Source organism: Rattus rattus, chromosome 10 (genome assembly GCF_011064425.1).
Source record: "Rattus rattus isolate New Zealand chromosome 10, Rrattus_CSIRO_v1, whole genome shotgun sequence".
In the NCBI taxonomy this organism is placed as follows: domain Eukaryota; kingdom Metazoa; phylum Chordata; class Mammalia; order Rodentia; family Muridae; genus Rattus; species Rattus rattus.
This window is the reverse complement of record NC_046163.1, coordinates 12,894,691-12,900,862: the sequence shown is the minus strand read 5'-3', so window position 1 is coordinate 12,900,862 and position 6,172 is coordinate 12,894,691. Positions and strand designations below refer to the sequence as shown.

Below are 6,172 nucleotides of genomic sequence, written 5' to 3'. Positions count from 1 at the left end.
TTGGAGGAGGGGTATTGTTTTTGAATCTTGTAAGTTTCAGCTTTCTAAGACTTGCCAGTTGTGTTTATTTTCTGTAGAGCCCCCTCCCTCTAGAAAGAGATGTTTCCATTCAGAGCAAGGAGCTATAGTGTTGTGGATTGATTTGGGTCTGTGGTGAAGCATGGTGGGCTGCCGATAGCCAAGCAAAACATTTCACCTCATGAGGTCTGGGAAATTAATGAAACAGGAAGAAAGTGGAGTCCTTCAACAATCTAACTTCCTTCCATGAAGCTCCACTTGCTAATTTTTTTTTTCCTTTACCATTTCCCACCAGTACCAGAACCAAGGGACCAAGCCTTCTACATTGGCCTTGAGGAGACTTTTAAAATCCAACCTATAGGGCCTGAGGAGATGGCTCAGCCTCAGTAAAGGGCTTGCTACTCAAGCGTGAGGACCCAGCTTCAATCCCCAGAACCCAGGTAAAAAGTTAAATGTGAGAGTTCACTCCTGCAATCCCAGCATCCGGGAGGTAGAGGCAGGGGGATCCCTGGGGATCTCTGGCTAATGAGTCTATCCACATTGGTGAACCCCAAAATAACTGGGAGAGCCTGCTTCAGAAAATAAGGTGGAGACACCTAACGACCCCACTACCAAGGTTAACTAACCCACCTCCGTGGCCAGCAGTATGTAATGAGCTTTCTGAGGCAGGCTGCTGGCGTTCCCCATCCAAGCACAAGACCCACCTGACCCCAGTTTTATGTTTATGACTTGTGTCTGTCATTTCCTCATCCCCTTTACCCTGGTCAGAACAAGCCCAAAGGTGTACAGGTCACGGCACACATACAAACATGCATACTCACTTGCGTGTGCATGTGCATGCGCACGCCCACGTAATCACATACATACGTAAAATCTGAATTATAGCAGCACCAACCCTCTGCGTATGGTGGCTTCCCAGCGCCAAAAGAAGATAACCCGCCCAGAAACTGTGCTCACTCCACCTCTGCTTTAGAAAACTTACCAGAAGCTCTGAGATATCTGTTGGGAAATTCTGCCCGCCCCCCACCCCACGCCTTCTCCAGTGTCCACCTCCACCTCCTTGAAGGGCTGTCCAGGCTGTGGCACCCTGAGCTTCTTTGCCTCTCAACTAGGAGTCCGTGTGGTAGCTGCAGGGCAGGAAGCCCAGCCTTTCATGATTCTAAGCCCATGGCAGGCTCTTCACAATATGCATATTTACATGTCTTTCCTAGGAACTGGAGCACTGTAAGTAATGCACAGCCAAGGGCCAAGGGTACAGCTCAGTGGTAGGGCACTTGCAGGAGCTGGGTGTAAGGGCCAGTACAGCAGCTATTACAGAAAATAGCAGGAAGCTCTAACGGTGAGTATTTTTAATGTTTTGTTTGGAACCAGTGGCTTATACCTGATTTGCAAGCATTTACCTTCAACCCTAAACCGTCAAGGTAATGTTTCCATTGAACTTGTTGCTCAGCAAAGTCTTTGCGCCGTTTCACTAAAAGATATTGATGGTGGGGGCTAGAGAGGGGTCAGTGGTTGAGAACGTGTGCTGCTCTTGCAGAGGACCCAAGTGCAGTTCTCAGCATCCAAGTTCCAGCACCTAAATTGGGCAGCTCACATCTTTCTGGAACTGCAGCCCCAGGGCATCTCTGTGGCCTCCATGGACAATGCACTCATGTGCACCAACCCACACTCATACGCACACAGACACGCAATTAAAAATAAAATGTGCTTAAGGCATTTAAAAATATTTTGAAGTTTTTTAAAAAGTATTGCTAGTAAGGAATAGGGTGATGGCTCAGCGGATATGAGTACTTGCTTTGCAAGCACAAGACCCTGAGTTTAAATCCCTAGCACCCATGTGAAAAGCTGCTCATGGCTGTGCACTATCCCAGCATTGGAGGCTAGAGACAGGTGGGTCAAAAAACTTACTAGCAGCTGGCTTCAAGTTCAGTGAGAGACTCTCCCTTAATGTAATAAGGCAGAGGAAGACACCCGATGTCCTGCTCTGACTTCCATGTGTGCATCTATGGCCGCATGCAACCATACACCCCACACGTGCATCACATGCATATACCACACACCCCACTCACATACATGCAAAGATAAAAAGATGGCATTGCTAATCATGACAATGAATGCCAACCAGGTTAAATGCACCAGTCCCTTCTCTTGTCCCTTCTCGGGTCTGACAAAGATCCCCCAGGAGCAAACGTTAGCTCTGACAGTCTGTTAGGTCCATGTATGCACCCCTTAGCATCACTGTTGGTCACTGGTGACCCTACACATACCTTTTCAGACCTGTGTTCTCTATGAGAGCTGAGCTTTGCATGGATAGGCCTGGACTGAGGTCTCCATAAGTGTTTCTAGTAGGACAAGTGCCTCCGTGTACTGTAAAATGACCAAGCGAGGACTATGTTCCTGACACGCCACCTTCATGACACAGAGCCACCTGATTGGTGGTGGCAATAGTCACCTGGACAGAATCTAGAATCACCTGGGAGAGGAGCCTCTGGGCTTGCATGGTGGGAATTGGGTGGGGCATATCTTGATTGAGGTATCGAAATAGGAAGACCCATCTTGATTGTGGCTGTGTTAGAAATACGATGATAGAGTCAGATTTTAAGGTATAGTTCTGCACTGAGTTCTGCACAGAGACAAGGCAAGAAAGAGTGGCTGGGCTGTGTATGTGGTCAAGGCCATGGTTTTAAAGTTCAGTGCTTACTTTCTTCTCCCATAGACTGGGGCTTATTCCCATCTCATTGACTTCGGACTTGAGACTTCCCCCTTTCCTGAGGTGGGCTCAGTTCCATAGCAGAGTGTCGGTAATCTTCCAATCTCTGATTTGTAAAACAAGCAGACACTGAATGACACCTAGTGAAGAAAGAGACCCAGAGTGCCCTGCTCTCTGTAACTTTGATTAATTCTAAGTGCCTCTCATATTGAAAGTAGATCATCGTCTACTCTTACAGCTGGGCCCGAGACTCTTTGGCAGAGAGAAACTGGGCTGAGCGCTAGCGTGCGTGCCTTCTGCCCTCTCCCCTGACTGCAGACCTATGTGAGCAGCCACATCAGCTCTGCTACCTTGGTTTCCCCACCATGATGGACTGCACCTTGAGCAGTGAGCTAAAACACACCCTTTCTCCCTTGAGTGGCTTTTGTCAGAATATGCTATCACAGCTACAGAAAAGTAAGCAGAGACATTTACAGTAAAACCAAACCCTTGAGCCCCATCAAGCCCTTGTAGGACAGCAGCCCAGCTGACATCTGGACGTCATGCCATGATGTGTCCAGGTCAGGACTGTCACAGCGTTTGTCAGTGTGAACTAAGTCTACTTTAAATGAAATACAGCACAGTTCATTCTTCGCCAAATAAGAAGGGTCCCGGCTCTAAAACAAGGTTCAAGTTACTCCAAATAATTTGTTCTCTATTAAAGAGAATGAGATTTTACAGTTAAAAACCAAAGTCACTAATCAGGATAGCTAACAATGTGGAAGGATGTCAAGTGGACCACTTATAGCAGAGTTGGGAACCTCTACCCCTGTCCCTTCCCTGTGCAAGTCAGAGGTCAATCTCGGGGATGCTCTTCAGTCCCCTGGGGTCTGCCTATCTCTGTCTTCCCAGTGCTGGGATTAGAAACACACGCTGATCCTCCCATTTTAAAAAACACGATTCAAAGGATCCAACTCAGGTCCTCGTGCTTGCACGACAAGCACTTTACTGACTGAGCCATCTCCAGTCCCAGGGAAATCCTCCCTATCAGATCTTCTTCTATAACATCCCGGTTGTAGGGTTTGTAGACACCCGCGGTCTGTTAAGCTGAACCACACGGTGTGAGACATTTGCACAATAGTCCTAAGACTGTTACATGAGATGGAGATTTAAAGTGAATGGCTGTTTTATTAAAAGATTGTTTTTTACAGACCTGATTCGAGGTGTACTATTGAACATGATTTGGTAGGGTACAGGAGAGCACTGTGGAAGCCTTCAGGGATTCAGGGCTCTCCACTTGTCCACGGGACCACGATTGGTGATACACTTGACACCACAGCCATCAGGAATGAGCCACTTCTCAGCAACCATGCCTTCAAGTTCATCTGCGTTAAACTTGGCGAAGCCCCACTTCTCTGAGATGTGGGTCTTCTGGTGGCCAGGGAACTTCAATTCGCTCTGCGCAGAGCCTCTGTCACATGTTCTTTATCCTGCTGCTTGGTGCGGAGAGACATGATGGCCTGCCAAAGTGATCCCTGGCCACTGTGCCCTGGGGCTTCCCAAAGGCACCATGCATACCTGTCAGGAGCCTGTCAGCCCCAGCACGGGATGGCATGGAAAGGGAGGAGCCTCACCGGATATGAAAAACATCCTTGCCACAACTCTTTACCGTGTATCTGTTGGCAAAATACGGGCAGCCTCCAGTGTTCCAGAAAGAGAGCTGTTCATATTCATCTGACGCTATGTGGCCACAGAGTGAGGATTCATCGACTTTCACTTTCTCCAGTCCCAGGTCAAAGACGCAGATCTTAGCATCAGGCAAAAACAAGACTTTGGGTGTGGCCTGTCCTTACAATACCTGTAACACCGGGTGGGGCAGCGGCCCATGATGACAATAGGATAGGCAGTGGCTCATCAGAGGAAAAGAGACAAAAGATTTATTTTTAATTATGTGTACGCGTGTCTGCTTGTGCACTGAGTGCAGTGCCCTTTTTCTAAAGGGGGGCACCAGTTCGCCTGGAGCGGAATCATAGGCCACCATGAGCTGCCTGAATGATGTAGGTGCTGAAAACTGAAGTCCGGGCCTCTGCAAGAGCAGCTGTGAAGGCTAACGCTGTGTTGAGAGTTTAAATGACTGTGCTTGCGGGGTCTAGAAAGCAACAGTGCCTCTAGCCTGTAAGCCCCACTTGCCCAAGAGCAGGTAACTTCCAGGAATTCGGGGGATGGGGTGGCTGTCATTTATGTAAAATACCAGCCGTATGTTTTCACTTCCGTAACCAAGGTTGGTTGCCCCAGCTGAGCAGGATGTGCTTGACCACATGAGGGTGGGCGTTACACAGGCAGGAAGTACATCAGGATGTATGCTTGCCCCGTCTGGACAAAGGTGGGAAGTAAACAACCCCATGGGTTTGCCTTTATGGGTACCAGACTAACATGGCTGTTCTCTGGGAATCCAGTATGGACCTGTCCAGTGCCCATCTTCTTGCCCAGTATTTAATAAAGCCTGTTTCAAATTTGGCTCAAAAATTATGGTAGTGGTCTTATTCTCGCCTCGTGGGATCAGCATAGGACTCTGATAAATCCTCAATATCTCCCCAGCTCCTAAATGGCTATTTTGAAAAGGGTTTAAGACAGCCCAGGTGAATTCCCTGTCTAGATCTGTAAAGTTTCATTTCTCCACATCGATGGTGCTGCAGCCAAGGTCCAATAATGTTCTGAACCTTTGCTCTATGTGTGGCTTCTTCAGAGAACTCCAGCTCCACCTGCCAAGGGTCTTTTTACATGCTAGGGTGGCTGAGGGCTCATTGACCACAGGCTGAGAGCTGGCTGCCAGGAAAACCGATTCTACATTGGAAGGTTAGGACTTCCAGTTCACTACTCCCCACCTTCCACCAGGGAGGGGAGAGTGGCCGAAGGTTGGATTGGTCACCAAGGTCAAAACGTCTAATCTGTACCTTTAATCCCAGCACTGGAGAGGCAGAGGAAGGCAGGTCTCTAAGTTCAAGGCCAGTTTAGTGAGTTCGAAGGCAGTCAGAACTAGCCAGTGAGACCCTATCTCAAAGAAAAGAAAAATAAAGGAAACATTTGATCTGGCCAGTCAGGTGGCTCGGCAGGTAAAAGGCAAGTTTGACCTGTGCTGATCCCTGGGATCCATGGGGAAAGGAGAGAACTGACTCCTAAAAGCTGCCCTCTCACCTCCACATGCATGCCATGACACATGCATGCTTGTAAACACACATGCATTTGAGAGAGAATAATTTTTGATATAATAATTATTTAAACTATCACACCTTATAATAAAAGCCTAAAATGATGGAGTTAGTTCACCCCGACTCTGAGAAGACAGAAGTACCTGCACTTAGGGACCTTCCGAACCCCCGCCCTGTGGATTTCTCCATCCAGTGTTCATCTGCAATGAAATAAAATATATCATTAAATATTTAAAATATCCTTTGTTAAATGCTC

At 47.8% G+C, this 6,172-nt stretch overlaps 1 pseudogene; it reads right to left on the bottom strand.

The window, feature by feature from the left end:
* Positions 1 to 3,982: 3,982 nt before the first annotated feature.
* Positions 3,983 to 4,594, bottom strand: LOC116911573 (annotated as a pseudogene).
* Positions 4,595 to 6,172: the final 1,578 nt, after the last annotated feature.